This window comes from Serinus canaria, chromosome 2, assembly GCF_022539315.1.
Source record: "Serinus canaria isolate serCan28SL12 chromosome 2, serCan2020, whole genome shotgun sequence".
In the NCBI taxonomy this organism is placed as follows: Eukaryota; Metazoa; Chordata; class Aves; order Passeriformes; family Fringillidae; genus Serinus; species Serinus canaria.
This window is the reverse complement of record NC_066315.1, coordinates 110,332,250-110,348,825: the sequence shown is the minus strand read 5'-3', so window position 1 is coordinate 110,348,825 and position 16,576 is coordinate 110,332,250. Positions and strand designations below refer to the sequence as shown.

At 42.3% G+C, this 16,576-nt stretch overlaps 1 pseudogene; it reads right to left on the bottom strand.

Moving 5' to 3' along the window:
* LOC115485399 (uncharacterized) overlaps positions 1 to 16,576 on the bottom strand; it is a 133,636-nt pseudogene that overhangs the window by 9,458 nt on the left and 107,602 nt on the right.

Sequence of the window (16,576 nt, the reverse complement as noted above, 5' to 3'; positions counted from 1 at the left end):
ACAGAGCTATTTCCATGATAACAGCTTTTGAAGAACTTGTGCTAGTTTCTGGGTGATAAGAAACTGCATCAGCTATTGTGGCTCTTGATTTGGTCACATTCGATGCAGCTGAACAGAAATTAAAGATCAGTTAACCTGATGCTGCTCCAGAAACCTATCTATAACACAATTTAACATTCTCAAAATGAGACTGGACAAGATATTTTCTGGTGGCAGATTTGCCTCGACAATACAATTTCAATTTGCCCAAAGGCTCCTATGTTTCTGGTATCTAGTAATGTCAGAAGTATCACAATCATTTGGGGGCTGATAATTCATATGGATAACCCAAGATCTTCTTTCTGAGACACCATTAGGAAATCAGAGCGGAATTTGGCTCACTGTATTTTCACTTGCAAACCTTTAGGTACCCTGAAAATGCTTCAGGAGGAAGACAATTAATGAAGCATTTGCAATTAACTTCTTTTATTGCTGAGTACCGCCCCAGTAGTGTGATGTAATTCACCTGTGCTGTTTGACCTAAAGGGGAATTTGGCAGTTGAAGCTGAGATGTTCTCATGGATCTGCCCTATTACCTAACTTTACCTACTGCTTCATTAAAGAAGTGTAAAATGGTTTCCATATAAATACAAAATCAATTTTATACAAAGCACTCTGAACAAATGTCTTCCACTATATGATTTAAAATAAAAAAAAAGACAGTTTATTTGGCTGGAAATGCCTTGATAAACAACAGGTCTCATTGACTACACCATTGAAATACTCTAATGAATTTTTAATTTCTTTAGTTGTTTAACTGGATCTTATTACAAAGAAGCTGAAGACAGGAGCATGATGTTTCCTCCACTGGCACATTTAAGAAATCAGTAGAGGCATGCCAAGAGAATGTTCTGTTTTCAAAACAAGGCTCCAAAACTGAACTCAGGATCAAAAATAAAAAGCATTTTGTCATTGTTTCTAGAATTAAACTACTGCTGCTGATTTGAAATGCATATTACCCTTTCCTCAAACTGACTACACTTGGTTCTGTCCTTTACCTCCCTACAGGCATGATATTGCATCTGTGGCTGGCTGACAGGTGGCAGAAACGAATCACCTTTGAAAACAAATTAAAGGTGAGAGATCTCTTGCTGCACAGACAATAGGAGGGAAATTCTGCTTTTATAATTTATGTGCCATTAACCCATGAAGTTAAAAACTTGATTTCCAAGATGCTGACATGCTTCACTTCTAGCTCCTATTGCGCAGGCCTGCCAGCTGCAGAGATCTTCCCTGTCTGCCTAGTAACTCCATACTGATTAGCAGGATTGAACTGAGAAAGTTCACCTTACACACTTTTGTCAGGACCTTCATTTACTACCAATGTCCTCACGTCTGCTGCAGGTTTTAAATCTTATATGCAGTCCTGAGCCATAGGAGCTCAAGCACATTGAGATGATAAATCATTATAGACTCCTTTGGCATTCTGCTGTTTTTCTGGTGACCGACCTGCTGTGCCTTGAGAAGCCCCCCAGCTTGCATGGTGGCTCTCTTTGCTGTAAAAACCTATGTGTTATCATCACCAACAGAACAATGGAGTTGGCTGCACATGCAGTGGGAACCCAGTGCACCACTGGACAGAAGAGCCTCTTGCAGAGCTTGCAGAGCAGGGATCACAAGGAGTGTAACGCAAGGAGGCCCATGGAGCACTAATGCACTCAGGAGTTGCTGTGCCAGGGCTCCACTCAACAGGCTGCATCTGCTGGCAGAGTGACAGGGGAGGATTAGTGATGATCAGAAAGATGAGCTACTTGCTCAGTTTCCTCATGTAAGAAGGAGAGGAGTAATACGGCAGGGTTAGGAAGAGCTTCAAAGCCTGCAAGGACATGAGAACTGTTTCCACACTAAAAAAAAAAAAAAAAAAAAAAAAAGGAAAAGAAAAAGAGAAAAAGGTGCATCTTCCAGCAATTTTTCTGAGCACAGTGAAGAAGGTACCAAAGTTCACTCACCCATAGATTACCCTGAATGAGAAAAAACATGTAGAAAGTGGGTGTCTTCTTCCCAGAACACACTCCAGAGTGTTTGAGAATGTACCTCATCCTCCCCCACATTTGTTTGTTTTATCCATCTGTTATTGCCCCATATTTGATTATGAATTGAAAGCATTCTCCTGGAGCTGCACTCTGAGCTTTTCAAACTGAAGTCTTTGAATAAGGCTTGTCACTACAGGAAGGATACAGAGGGCATCACATTCCCCAGCTGCCTCCCATCACCCTTTCCCCCTCCCTGCACCTCATGGCCAGCAAGTAGCTGGGATGCAAAAGGGGAGAACTCTGAGCAGCTGCTACCTCTTCCCTGTTTCTCCTGCTGAGCAGCTTCCACGCAGGAAAGTGGCTCTGTTGCTTGATTTCAAGTTGGAGGAGCCTGAGGGCAAACAGAATGGTTCACTGGGCTAAGCCTGCAGTGGCACATTAGTAGAGGATGGATTCCCCCCAGTCCTACACAGCCACAAAGGACAAGCATATGAGAGAGAGGTCATGCGGCTCCCCGATTCTCCCTGCCCCAGCCACAATGCCTGATTAAAGAAATTATCCTAATTTTTCCCAGATGAATGTCCCAAGGAAATGCACACAGTCTTACAAAGCATTTATTCTGGAAGAGTCTGAAGAAATAGGATGTTCTGGCAGTACTCTAAAGTTGGGAAGTTCCCCGTCTTCCAGAGGACTTTCCAAAAAGGGGCATTTGAGGGTGATTTTCACTTCCTCTGCACCAGCTGAATTGACACATGAAATAACCTGTTTAATCTTGGGGTGTGGAGGAGCTTCTTTGCTCCAGCCAAGTGTCCTGCAGAACAAGTTAAAACTCTTCAGCTCAGCCTACCACAATGTCAGAGTGTGATAAAAACCATGGCAGAGCTGGGAGCATCCATATTGTTTGCACACTGTTCCTGAGTGAGAAGAATATAAATCATTTAAAGGTATAGCCTGTTTCTTAGGAAGTAGTTTTGGGTTTTTTCCTGAATTACTCATATAAGTCATTTGCATTTGATAATTTAACTGATATGGGGGCTGTTTCAGGTAGCAAATTTGCTGCTTTGTTCTTCACAACACAAGGAAATTTATTTTAAAAACAAGTTTTCAACTTCAAAGCTTTATAAGCTGACACAAAACACAGCACACACACACACACACCACCCATGCTTCACATTAGCCATTTGCAGAGCCCAAAAGCAGCGTGGAGACGGCTGACAGGGAGGGGATTGAAAGAGCTTTTCTGTGTGGGCTCCTGCTGCAGCCAGATTGGATGACGGAATTCGAGGCAGGGTGTGGTTCCCACCTCCAATGCCTCTCCTGCAGTTCACAGACCTTCACTCTGCCTTATTAACACGCACTTCCCTCTCTCCTTCCAAACATGCAAACTGCACCCTCTCCCAGGGCCCTCCTTAGCTTAAGGGTGCTGGCATGTTCTCCACTGACTTTCTGGAACCCAGGGATTTCCAATTATTTCCACATCCTCCTCCTGTTTCTCTTCTGGCTGTGGTGCCTTTGGGCTGCCTGCTTGACTTCCCACTCCGCAGGTCTGCAAGGCAAGGGCAGAAACTCCAAAATTAAGAGAGAGGAGTAATATTTGCACAAGGCAGAAGGGAAGAGGAACAAATATAAATTGCCTGGGGCCAAATCTGCTTATTCTCTCTATCTTGCTCCTTTCTGAAAAGGCAGCCTTTGTGTCTCCTCAGGTTCTTGTTAATCTTCCCAGAGCATCCAGCTTTGTCTCTCTCAGTTCTTAGGAAGCAATGAGGAGTGTCTTCTTTGCTTTTAGGCATAAAAGGCTGCATCAACAAGGTGAGGTACAGGCTCACTCTTTTATTCAAGTATGTGGCACCACACTGCAGCAGATCTGAGAATCCTTGAACATACTATTGTAACATTTTAAATTCTTGCATTAGAAGACATCTTCTCAGAGCAAAAATTGACCCCAATCTGATAAGCAGCTGTTGCAGAGCCCGCACCTAAGGCTCGCCCAGCACTCAATCTAGCAATTCCCTGACAAAGATTCCAGCTTGGCCAATTACACAGCCCTAAAACAGTCCTGTGGCTTTCCAGTGCTTATTTAACTGCTCTTCTATTTTTCTGTGTGCCAGAGACACTCCTCACTCCACTCCTTCCCAACTGGAAAGCTGGTGGCTGTAAGTGGCTTCCTCCAAGCCCTTCCCTGGCCAAGGCTACAAAGGGCCTCCACCCTCTTGCTTGCTGTGGGTTCTACTACAAAAAGCCCCCTTCACCCTGTTCCCAGGCCAAGTATTGCAGGGAGAGAAGGGGGAGGAAGGAAAAGAAGATAGCAAATGGACTTATTGTTCACAAGAAGGGTGGGGGAAACATAGAGAAAAGCTGACCTGAGATACAAGGCTCTGTCAGTTCCCTCCTTCTCCTGCGAGGATGATTTCTGCTGTTCCCATTCTTCCCCACTCTAATCCAGCTCCTACCCCTAAAGGGAGGGGAAGAACTGTGCCTGTCTTTTGCAGAAGTCCTGGCTTGATGCTCTTCTCTAGGAAGTCAGTCAATCAAAGCAGGTCTCCACACTGGCAGAGCTGGGCATGTGGTGAAGGCTGAGGGCCAAGTTATCGATAGCACTGCAGGTCTTCACGTGCCTGTCTGTAGGATGGCCAGAATAAGACAGACACAAGGCATTTGCCTGGTTAATTACTCCCTTCATTTTCTGCATTATTCCTATTTCAAAATCTGTATCCATATACTTGCAGCCCCTAACAATAGCATGTTTGTGTGATTCCAGCTGACCAAACAGCAGAAGTTATTTATAACTACAGATGAGCAGACTCTGCTGTATTTTCCTTTATGTATTTTTCCTTAGATCATCCATTGGAGAGGGGTCATACTTTCATGTTTCTCACACGCAGAGGCCCTGTAGGTTAGCACACAGGAGATGAACCTTGGCAGCCTGCACTGCTGGACTGCCTGCAGAAGAATTCTCACTGCAGCTGCCTGAACCAGGAACACACAGGGGCTGAGGGGGAGGAAGTTGTTCTCAGTGCCACACCAGGCAGCAGGTGGCTGAAATGGCAGGACCAGTGTTTCTCAGATAGAAAGCTTTTTTAAATGACTGCTCATTTGTGGGTTTTTCTTTTGTCAAGGCTCTCTGGCATTTCAGAGGAACAGTCAGTGCCTGAAGAATTCCAAAATAAGTGAGTGGAATATTGAGAAGTGGCATTAAGTAAACAGGATAAGCGACCATAAGGTGAAACCTCTTGTTCTTAGATGGGAAACAGAACCACAGCATGTCCATCCACACTAACAGCATAATTTCCCATCCACATCAATGCACTGAATTAAAAAACACTTTTAATATTTTTAGATGCTTCTCTCAGTGCAAGCTTAAATGGACACAGGCTTGAATTTACTTTGGTAGTTAGGACATCAAAGGTTACCTCTTTGAGGCCCTTCTACCTACAATCTTTCCACATTATATGAGAGGCTTACACCAGGTAAAGCACTTTCTGTAGTTCTGTCACCATGCAACAATACTATCCAAGACAAATTATTCAAACAAACATACTTTGACCAAAAAAAACCCCCACAACCTGCAAAATCCCTTGTTTCTACCTAGTAAATAGGGCAGTTCTCCACAAGGCTTCTAGAAGAGGCAAGAGACACAGAGGGAACTGCTATGTCCAAGGTCTCTTTTTAGGGTTGCACACCAAGATTCAGAGCAGCCAGATGGAGACAGCAGCATATTTTACAGTATACTGATGTATGAAATGGGTCTCCCAAGTAATCCTAGCAGATACATACTCAGCCAGAGCATATCTATAAAATAAAGCTACAATATCTTTTCCTTAAAAGAGAGAGTATTAAGGAATTTGGTGATTAGAAATACACAATAAAACTCACAGATGGCAGTAAACAGGACAGAAATTAGTCATTGATGTTTCATTCCTTTATGTTAAAGCACCATAGGCATTTTTAATTGGTCCAGCCCAAATAACAGAGAAAAATATATCTGAAGAAAAAACAGGGGTCTTTTTTGGGATCCTTAAAGATATTAAACTTCACAGAGGAGGCTGTGTCCACACAACTGAATAGTGGTGCTGTTCTCTAGTACAAAAACTTTTCCTGCTTACAGAGGGTTATCTTTCCCATTCAATTTTCTTCTTTATCTGTGGGAAATTTAGGCATTTGCTGAAGATTTCAGAAAAGGGAAGTCGCCTGGTATTGGGAATTCTGATATCACAGCCATGGAATGCCACACACTTATTAGGCAAGTGTTTCCATCCCTCTGTATACATGACTCTTTCCTCAAGCCAATAATTTTCATAACCTTTTGCCCTTTCCATGGCATCATAGCTATTTAGTAATATTTACTTTTTTCCCATCTTGTAAAATGTATGATGCCGTTGCCTTGCTGGTTCGTGACTGATCCCTGCATAGATCAACTCCAACTCAAGGAGTAGTTCACAGAGTTTGTGTTCCCAAGCATGTTAGTCAATAACCCCTAATTTATCTGAGGAAAAAGATATCCAAATGATTAAGGAGGAGGTACCACAGCTTTTTTAAGCTTCTGTCTGGTGCCATTAGTCTCAGGCACCAGTCTCACAACTGAATTTACTGGAAGAGCTTTTATCTTTTGGAAACCAGTGCCTTCTGGGCTAATGCTGAGAATATGTACTTGGCAATATATCTAACATAGGGCTGTAATTAGCAGCCAGTATAGCACTTCTGTTCAGCAAATAACCAGTTTATTACTAAGGACCTATTTGTATTATCACTATCTACTAGAACGAGACATTATTGTAACTGCTACGTGGTCTAGGCCAGATAAAGATCCATTGTCATCCTTATGTCCACTTGCAAGAATCATGAAGACTAGCTAAAGTGCCAATTTGTAACCAAGTTACAGACTTTCTTTAGAGAAGCAAAGGAAAGATCCAACTGCTGTACTTACATCAGAAAGAAGACTGAAGTTGCTTTTAGCCTAATTCCCAATGTAGAATGGATTGCAAATCATTTTTCTCAACCTATGTATTAAAATGGATGAGTTTCATGAAGGACATTCAATTCATCAACTTAGGTGGCTACACCTTCAGTAAGAGAAAACTCTGCTGCCTCCTGACTGTTGAGGAATCATCTTGTAGAGAATAGTGAAAATTTAAGAATGCAGTTATACATCTTCTCATCCTGGGAAGTCGGTACTGAAAGAAAAACTGATTTGAAACACGCACACCTAATTTTTACTGAGTCCAGAACATGTCCACATTAATATGTGCTTTAAAATGCTTATTTTGCCAGGAAACCCCAGGAATACAGACCTTCTATATTGCAAATCAAAACAGAAGTGTCACAAATCTGCCAAGTTCCTCATGGTGCCCCGTGGGTACCCCAGAAGCTGTGTGCATTGCATCCTGTCTCCACAGCACGAGGTCATCTGCCATCTCTGACTCTGAGAAAGGTCCTTTCCTCTCATTGCCTCTAGACTCACGTAAGATTCTGAAATACGAAAGCACAGTGTGTGAACAGAGTAAACCAGAGTACAACTATTATCTCTCTCCAATGTATTGGATTTTCAAAAGTGTGAAAACTTTCTTAGAAATCTTGCAGACTAATAAAAATTTATAGAATGAAGTGTAATACTGACCCCCAATCCTTCTTTTACCCTTGAGCAGAAAAAGTAAAGAAACAGTCGTCTATGGGGAGGAAGTTGTACAGACCAGGACCTGCATTTTCCTCCAGGATGCTCACACTGGATGACACACTGCTATGGTATTGCTGCTAGAGACATTCCTGAGAAGCCTGAAAGAACACAGCAAGTGTCTGGTAAAATATGCAGGGATCTCTGCAAGAGTCAGGCCAAGCACTGAACATTTTCTTCCTGCAACATTGCTGCCCTTTTTTTAGCGTGATTGATAAAAACTGTAGTCATTCTTCTCTGCATGGTCAAAGAATAGACTCATAAAATCACAGAACCATTTAGATTTGAAATGACCTTTAAGATCATTGAGTCCAACCATTATCCCAGCACTGCCAAGTCCACCACTAAACCAGCAAAGCCTGTTTAGGCTGCCCATCACATACGGGAAGCCTTGGGTAGGAAATCTGTCATACAGGTTTGTGTAGCACCTCTCCCCCAGCTCCAGATGTCGGAGGGGAAGCCATACAAGACACAGTTACAAACCTCAGAAGTATGCTTGGTCTTGTCTATCCCTCATCCGCCACCAGTACTAACACTGCAGATCTGTCCAGTGTGGAAATACGAGTTCAAAAGCCTTTCCACTCTCTCTGCTGACTTCAATACAGCTGCTAAGCTTATGCATGATATGTTTATGTTAAGGGTTTGGTGTAAACGGGGCTTGTTTTGCATAGCTGTCTGAAAATGTCCCATCCCCTCCTTTTCAAAAATGGGCAAAAGACCAAATATTTCTGAAAAGCTTTTAAAATCCTATAGTCTACAAAAGACATTAAGTCTTCTAAAGCAAAATTGAAAATTTGCAGAGAGAGCAGGCTTTTTTTTCTGGGAGAATGTTACATTGTTAAAAAAGCTGAGTTTAAAAACTTTCTGATAATCCTAATCACAAACTACACTAAAAAATAGAAAGAATAATTCTGCATGAATTCTGCACCTTCCAAACAGTTTCTTTTTAAGATTCCTTTAAAGATTTGTCTAACACAGGCAGCGTAGTGTGAATTCTTCTTAAAAATTAGGATTAGTAACAGCATTTCATGTAGTGAAGGCTTTGTAATGTGTCTCCTATTTATTTTGGTCTCAGACTCATCAGGAGAAGAGAAAGAGCTTGCAATTTCTTGATGAAGTAATTTAGTGAATGGGGGTCAAAGGAAGTAATTTAATTACTTGCTTAGATAATTTATGTGACAGCCATGCAGTTCTTTTATCTTCTGTTAGGCAATGTGTTCATTTTTTTATGTCCTAAGCTTTAACACAGTGTGTCACAGTGCTAAACTCAGAATGTGTGGAAAGCCCAGGGTCTCTGTGACAGAGAATCAGACTGCAAATTAATTAATTCCTCTTTGCTGCTTGGAATGGCACAGCTTTTTCCAAGTTGTTTCACCCTGAACTACATACATATACTTAAGACATTTTCCAGTGGGCAATACAGTATCACAGCAACCTTGCACTGAACAGTACTGAGGAACTCCAGAGACAAGGTGGGGACTGGTGTGAGCTGGGCTCAGCACAACGTTCACATGCCTTTCTCTGGGCCAGGGAAAAGTCTGGTGAAGAGGGCCACATGCACAGCTCAGTGAGACCTCATAAAAAGAAGTTAGATCACTGTAAGAAAATACCACAGGCTAATCCAAGGCCAGAGGTGGCTGAAATCTCAGTTGGAATATCCCCCTGAATGTCATTAGGAATACTCATCACCAGCATCAGTGAATCTGGCTCTCTTTAGCTCCAAAACTTGCAGAGCCCTCTGCAGAAACAATTAATTCCCAATTTAGGTAATTCTGGCCCATGGTTACTCTTATTCTGAAGTACACACACATTACATTCAGGAGGTCTTGTTGAAAAATCAAGGACAAGAAGCAATCCAGTGTTATTACCTCTGTATTTATCTTCTAGGAGGGAAAAAAGGAAGCATGAGACATCAGTGAACCAAGCCCCTTTACCTCTCAGAAAAGATTACATGGGAATTCAAATGTCCTGGTATAATTCACAGATTCCTGAGTTCACATGAACAGCAGCAAAAGAGGAAAATTGCTCCATATCCTGTAGAGAGGAAATGAAAGGTATCTGGAAGAGAAGAATGTGCTGTGTGGTGCGAAAATGCTGTTTTGATTCCTGATGCTAAACATCTGCCATATTTTTGTGTGGAATCACTTGACTCAGTGAGAGAACAGCATCTTCAGGATCGTGAAAAGTCTATTCCAGACTCGAGCTGTCTGAATTGGCAGCTGTGAGAACACCCACAGGAAGCATGGGACCCTGGAAGAAAAAGTGTAGGAGTACATCCTGTGGGGATAGATAAAAGTCAGAGCTGGGCTATGGGAACCTCTTCAGAACAAACATGCAAATACAGTTTCGCAAGTCAAAGTCCCAACTGTTTGTTTAGGGATTTTTCGGTTATTTGTTGCTTTTATTTGGCTTTCACAGAACAGAAACAGAGAAAGGATCTTAGGGGAAAAAAAAAAAGATGAATGAAAGCAAACCTTAGATGTTTTATTGTTTGGTGTGGGTTCATGTGCTTCGTGTGCAGTGCCACAGCTTGCTCCATTTGCCTTGTGATAGGAGATTGCCATAATATATCGATTTCTGGTCCACTGAGTTTGATAGTTTGCACACACAGCCAATAAGAGCAATGCTAGGGAAGAGCTGCCTGCAATTCCTCACAGTTGCCCTTTCATGGACAAATGCCTCCTCTCACCCATGTGAAATCTTACAGCTCATGAGGAACAACTGGAAAGAAGTTAATCAATTTCGTAATTATTCAGTGCTCCCAGTCACTGAATTCAAACAGCAATCAGTGACATGGATAAAGACAGCTTCCCATGAATACTGACAGGTGACTGAGAGACCCCCTGCCATAAGAACACTCACTCCCTTGTGCTCCTGTCATTGTGGTAATATGCTTGTCTTTCTTCTACCTTTATGTGCCCTCCTGAATAAAGCTAGATAGATTTGGTTTTATCTTGCCTACACGACGTTTTCATTTAATATTTGTACAATATTTTTCTCAGTCTTTCTGCTGTTTGTACAAATGATACCCTGAAAAATCGAAGCCCACAGATTGATTGCACATTGTATCTATTAATATTTCCTTTTCTTTCTGAACATTCCTAATTCCCATATCACTGAGAAGATTGAAAAGGAGATTTAAATTGGCTTTCTGCATACTATCTATTATTCCTTGTGTGACACGTGCTGTATATTCTCTTGTTCTATTTACTTTCCTGCATAAATAATCTCAATATTTTCAATTTCTCCCTACAAGAAACATGTTCTATGTAGTCCTCTGCTATTTTCGCTACCTGCCTGGAGTTTGTTTCTACTTCTGCATCTGCCTTTTTTTTTTTTTTTTTTGGAATTGGGTTACTAAAACCAAATGAAATAATCAAAACGAGGACATGGCATATTAGATGCAGCATGTAATACTTTCAGTTTGATTGTCTACTTACTTCTAATATGAAGCTGAACAAGTTCTTTTTTCTGTCACACACCCAGAAGAGACATTGGCTGTGTTGTTCATGATAACTTCTTAAGCCTTGAAGTTACTACTACATCCAGAACCCATTCGTATGAAAAAATAATTTATAAATTTAAAGTGTATTTTCATGTCCTTCTGTTGTTAGTTTCCTAAAAAAAAAAAAAAAAAAGAAAAAATAAAAAAAAGAAACAAACAACCACCAGCTCAGTAGAAGTTTAAAGAAGTAAACATTTTACAAGTTATCATGCAGTGTAGAGAATTGGTGACCATCTCTCAAAGTGCCTTTTGATTCCCCAAATGCTGATGGGAAATATTCTGGAGGCACAAATAGACTGCAGATGTTGGAGAATACATCTTAGAATTCTGCTGAACATATTACCCTACTGGGAGGCTGTTTTGAGTCTCCAGGGACATTCCTCTGAGAGCCCAGCTGATTGTCTCATATTGAAAAAACATGTCCAAGATACATTCCAAGTAAAAGAAAATAGAACAGGGGTACTCTGACCAAATATAAATCATAGGGCTAAAGGGCAGTTTATCTTCCGTCCTTCTACCATTTCTTTTCTCCCCCAGTGAATATTCCCCCCAGGGAAACAGACCACTGGGTAAAGGACTGCCAAACATGATGACTCAGACATTAGGCACTGTCCCCAAGTGCTTCACAGATGGTGTCTGGATGGGAAACCCAGATCTTTCGGCACCATGAGCCTTGCTATTTTTTTTTCTCCTCTCTTTTTTTTTTTTTTTAATTCACTTTAGTATTACTTCTGATCTCATGTCAAGCCCTTATAGCACTGTTGCCCCCCACAATGAATCCTGATCCTGACCTTGTAACAAGCAATGTCATTGGCACATAAAAAAGATAGGAGAGAAATCCTAGCAGACCTTGGGGAGTGGGAAAAACAAAGCTAAAATAAACACATTACTTAAAAGATTATCCTGTGTCCAATTGAAAAAAAATTAGGAAAGAGTCTGCTGCAAAATACAGGCACATTTGAAGTACAGTGCATTAGCACAATTGCATAATTGTAGGTACTATGAAAGAAAATGTTCTCTGCACAGATTTTATTGGTCTGTTTCTTTTTGTAGAATCCTGTTTGTTTCAGTAAAATCCTGTTCCTTTCAGTTTGCTTTATATTTCCCCTAAGCTAGCACATCTTGGGATGCACATCTGGACCTGGACAAGCCTGAAAGCAATGGCATATTTCTGTGCTTCTCCAGTTCTGTATGTTCACACTAGACACTGGAAAAGTCGTCTGTAGAAAAAAAAGAAAAAAAAATAAAACCTGCAGTTTTTCCTCCCATGAAGACAAGCTGAAGAAATGCTCTGTAAAGCCTTATAGATTATGCACAATGAATCCAGCTATCACAATCCCAAAGAAAACATATCATGGGAAATGTGAAATACCCCTTCCTCTCTGTCTCCCCATCTTGCACACACCCACAAACCCAGTTGCAAAGGATAAAAGAAGAGGAATTGCACAATGAGAAGAACCAGGTCCAGCAAGGTTTTTTTTTTTCCTCTTCTTCCTCTCTTTCTGTTTTAAGGTTTACCGCCAGTATCATCCTAAGAAGCAAAGGAAGAATTGTTCACTCCAGCTGGAAAGGATAAATATCTAGATGTTTTTGAAGGATTCATTCTCTTCCAAAGGTTATGCAGCAATTCATTGAAGTTCTCCAATTTACACAAATTCAGTGAGAAGTAATTCTATTTAAATCAATGGAGTTATTTAAGCATGTATGGAAAAGAAATGGAACACAGATATTTTGTTTCAATATTCAAATTAAAAGGTCTCAGACTTGAAAACAGTAACTCTTATGTTAGTTGATTTCTGTTTTATAAAAAGAAGTGTCTGAATAAAGTTGATAGCAGTCTGCAGAGCCAATGTCCCCGAGCCAGGGGTTTTACAAGCAGCAGGAACAGGGTCACAGACACTGACACCACGGGGTTCCTTGCTTGGAGACAGTCACTTCAGAGTTACACCTGGAAAGATACACTTCTTAACAACCAGTTGTTGAACTGCTAAGGAACCGACAGCATAAATCAGCATAAAACAAGCCAGGTTTCCAAAATGTGCCTAGCAGGCAGTTTTCAAGCCCTGCCTGGTTTTGGAAGCAACTTTGTCAAAATTGGACCCTCTCCACAAAGTGCTTTGATGTTGATGAATCGGTAAATTCTAACGAAAACTTGTTTAGTCAGAATTTTTCTGACCAGCTCTACCTCCTCCTTCTGCCAAGCCTATTTACTCATTCTCAAACTTTCTGTGTGGCTTCAGGCAAAGGTTTTCTGCCACAGCCATCCCAGCTGCAGAGTTCAGGCGCAGCTCAACGCAAGCTCTTGCCCACCAGGATCCTCCCCTTCCATGTCTCTATGGGAGAGAAGCTCCATGCAGCAGCACAGCTCCCAGCCTCCCTCACCATCCATAGCACGGCTCCATCCAGACCCATGGAGCTCAGGAGGCTTTGTTGTGGGAACTAAAGCACCATCACTCAATTTTACTCCTTTATCACCCCAGGGAAAGTGAAGCACAGAGAAATAACCAGTGTCACAGCAGCATTAAAAGTATTGCCTGGCCAACATGATGCCTGGCTTCATACTGAGCCCAGTGGTCCATAACATCCCATTGGCATGTTTTGAGTCACACAGAGGCTATTGAGAACTAGTGTCCACCACGGATATGGATGAACCTGTGCATAAAATGGGGAGGGAGGCTGGGAGACAATAGGCTAAGACTATATTAAAGCATTTCTATCCTGGGCTTGCAGAAACAATGCAGTGCATTGAGACGAGGTGTTATTGTCTGCTTTTAAGTGTACCCTCCCTTTCAAGTTAAAAAAACTTTCTTAATAAAGTATCTGAGGTCATGCTATTGTCATGAGAGCTTGGCGAGTGCTCAGCAGTTGTCACCGTGGCAGCAGGAGTGTGCCTGGTGCCAGTCCCCTTTGTCACGACAGCCACAGCAATGTAAGGAGAAGGGCCTTGCAGGATGCAGGACAATACTGGGAAGGAAAAGGAGGGAATCCTCGACCTTGGGCCAGGGCCTGGTGGCAGACTATTGAACCCCACACATCTCAGCAAAGCACAAGGAGTAAAAATTCTTGGAAGCTGCAAAGGTTGCAAGTGAAAACAAAAGATTCTATCATGTAGGAAATAGAACAAAACACAGAGAAATTTGTTTTGTTTTCAGAGATAAAATAAGCAAACTGCAAGGGTCAGGAGCACTGTACCCCGCATGCAGCACTCACGGAAGGGAGGAGGACAGAAAAGCTGGAGGGAATCTGGAAGCAGGTGGGCAAGTGCTCTCTGGAACTTTCCAAATCTTGCGCTGTGAGCAAGGGACTCCCTCATGAGTAAAAGGGTGATGATGCTGTCCACTAGAATCTAGAACATAAAGCTGTCTATCCAAACAAAACCCTGATTATGTAACAGAATCCAATAATTGTCTTTTGAGCCCATAGCCGAAGCAAGTGATAGAAGCAAATAAATCACCGCTACTGAGTTTTGCCAGTTGGGTGCTTGGAAAAGACCAGAGCAGGATAACTAGCAGCAACTTCCTCATGCTTCTGTTAAAGCAAGACTAAAGCCTGTGCCCAGAAGTGGCTGCAGGAACAGACAGTGAGGATGGTGTTATTGGTCCTTGTAGGCTTGTTAACTTAATAATTGTTTCACAACTGACATGTTGGAGCATTTTGTCCCCTTTTTTATTTGTATATCAGCGACACCCTTGACTAGGAGCTGCTTAGCTGTTTCTTTCCTGCTCACTTCTGTTCTGAAGAGCCACTCCAGAAATGCCAGCTATTACTAAGCTAACTCTCACCTAGCAATCAGTGCAGCCTCCCTGGCACTGTGTACTCTGTGCACAACTTTCACAACTTTGTGGGTGTTCCTTTAGGACAGGAAGTGAAGAAATAAATCATATCCCAGTGGAATCACTGGTGTAGCTCTGAACAGGCAGGATGCTACCCAAGCTGCAGTTTGGCTGGGATGCCTAAGCCAGCACCCCTGTATTTTGAAAAATACCTTGGCATTTTGAAAGACCACAAGCAGTCCTAACTTCAGCTTTATTCCTTATCCAAAAGAAAAATACCTCTTGAAGCAGAAAAGCCCCACAGTGGGTGAGCAGGACTCACAGTGCCACCTGCTGAAGCACCCGGGCTGCTCAGAGCCACAGCCAATGTCCTTCCAAGAGACCCAGGAAGGCCACTACAGTCAGCCTGGCACTGCAGCACCAGCTCATCCTGCCCAATTTCCTACATGTAAAAATCTCCTCTTGGAAACAAAAAAAAATGCCCTCCAGTGCATGAAGGGGACCGGGAGGTGGCACACACTGGGTGCTGTGACACTGTGGGAAGGCAGCAAAGGTTTGGGTTTTGTGACATGAGAAAGATGATCGCCTCTGGGTCACAGCAGTCTCTGTGCCAGCAGCGAGGCTGGTTATTACACTGAGACAATACAAGTTGTTCTTTTCCTTTCTCAGTAATTTCACAGCTCCCAGCTCCTGCTGGAGTCCTTTGCTCCCATGTTCCCTGCACTCTGGTCTGTGGATCCACTCAAAAGATGGCAAAGCTCCCTCACACTTGAAGAGGGGTGGTTAATTTAAACAGACTGAGGACATATCTTTTAACCAGCTCCTTTTTTTGGTTTTCCTGACCTCGCTCTTGTCAGTGTGGGACTGCAAGAAGCCAAGACCTGAAAAAGAAAGGGCACCTTTCTTTTTGTGAGGGAGTGCTCTCCCTCCCCAACAGTGTTGTGTAGTCAATCACCAGCTCGACAAGTTCAGCAGCAGCAGTAGGACCAACCCAACAGCAGGTGCATTATTCCCCTGAGCCATTTACTCATAACAGCCCTCATGTGGACTGTCCCTCTCTAGTGAGATACCACTATCTGAAATGATACAAAACATCTGAAGAAGGGCAGAATGTCCTTGGTGCAGTCAGAAACAGACAGGCATGGACACCAGGACATGAATAAACAGGGCTGGTTTTGTCTAGACTCAGGTTGTAGCCTCTGAAGACAGCATGACAAAACCTCAAAAATGAAGGAGAAAGGTAAACAAGCAGTATCTTCACTTTGAGGGTAAGCAAATTGCACGGACAGTCTACTGGATGAAATGGTGCAGGGAAAGGGAGGTCCAGCTGGTGGGTGATAGAGACAATTTGTTGTCTGAAATAACTTGGGAAACATGAGAGTGGCATGTATTTTTCCAGGCATGCTTACAGCAAAGAAGTTCACATGATACTCACAAATCAGCCACCCTTCCCCTTGCACCCTGCTGAACTTTGTTTATGCTTACCATCTTTCCCACTTTTTTTTTTAAACATTACTAATAACCACAAAAAGAAAAAAAAAATATCAGTTTCTTGGCTTCACATAAACTGTTCTACAACCTTTCTGTAGAGAAGAAACAGAAGGGGGAAGGGACGAGC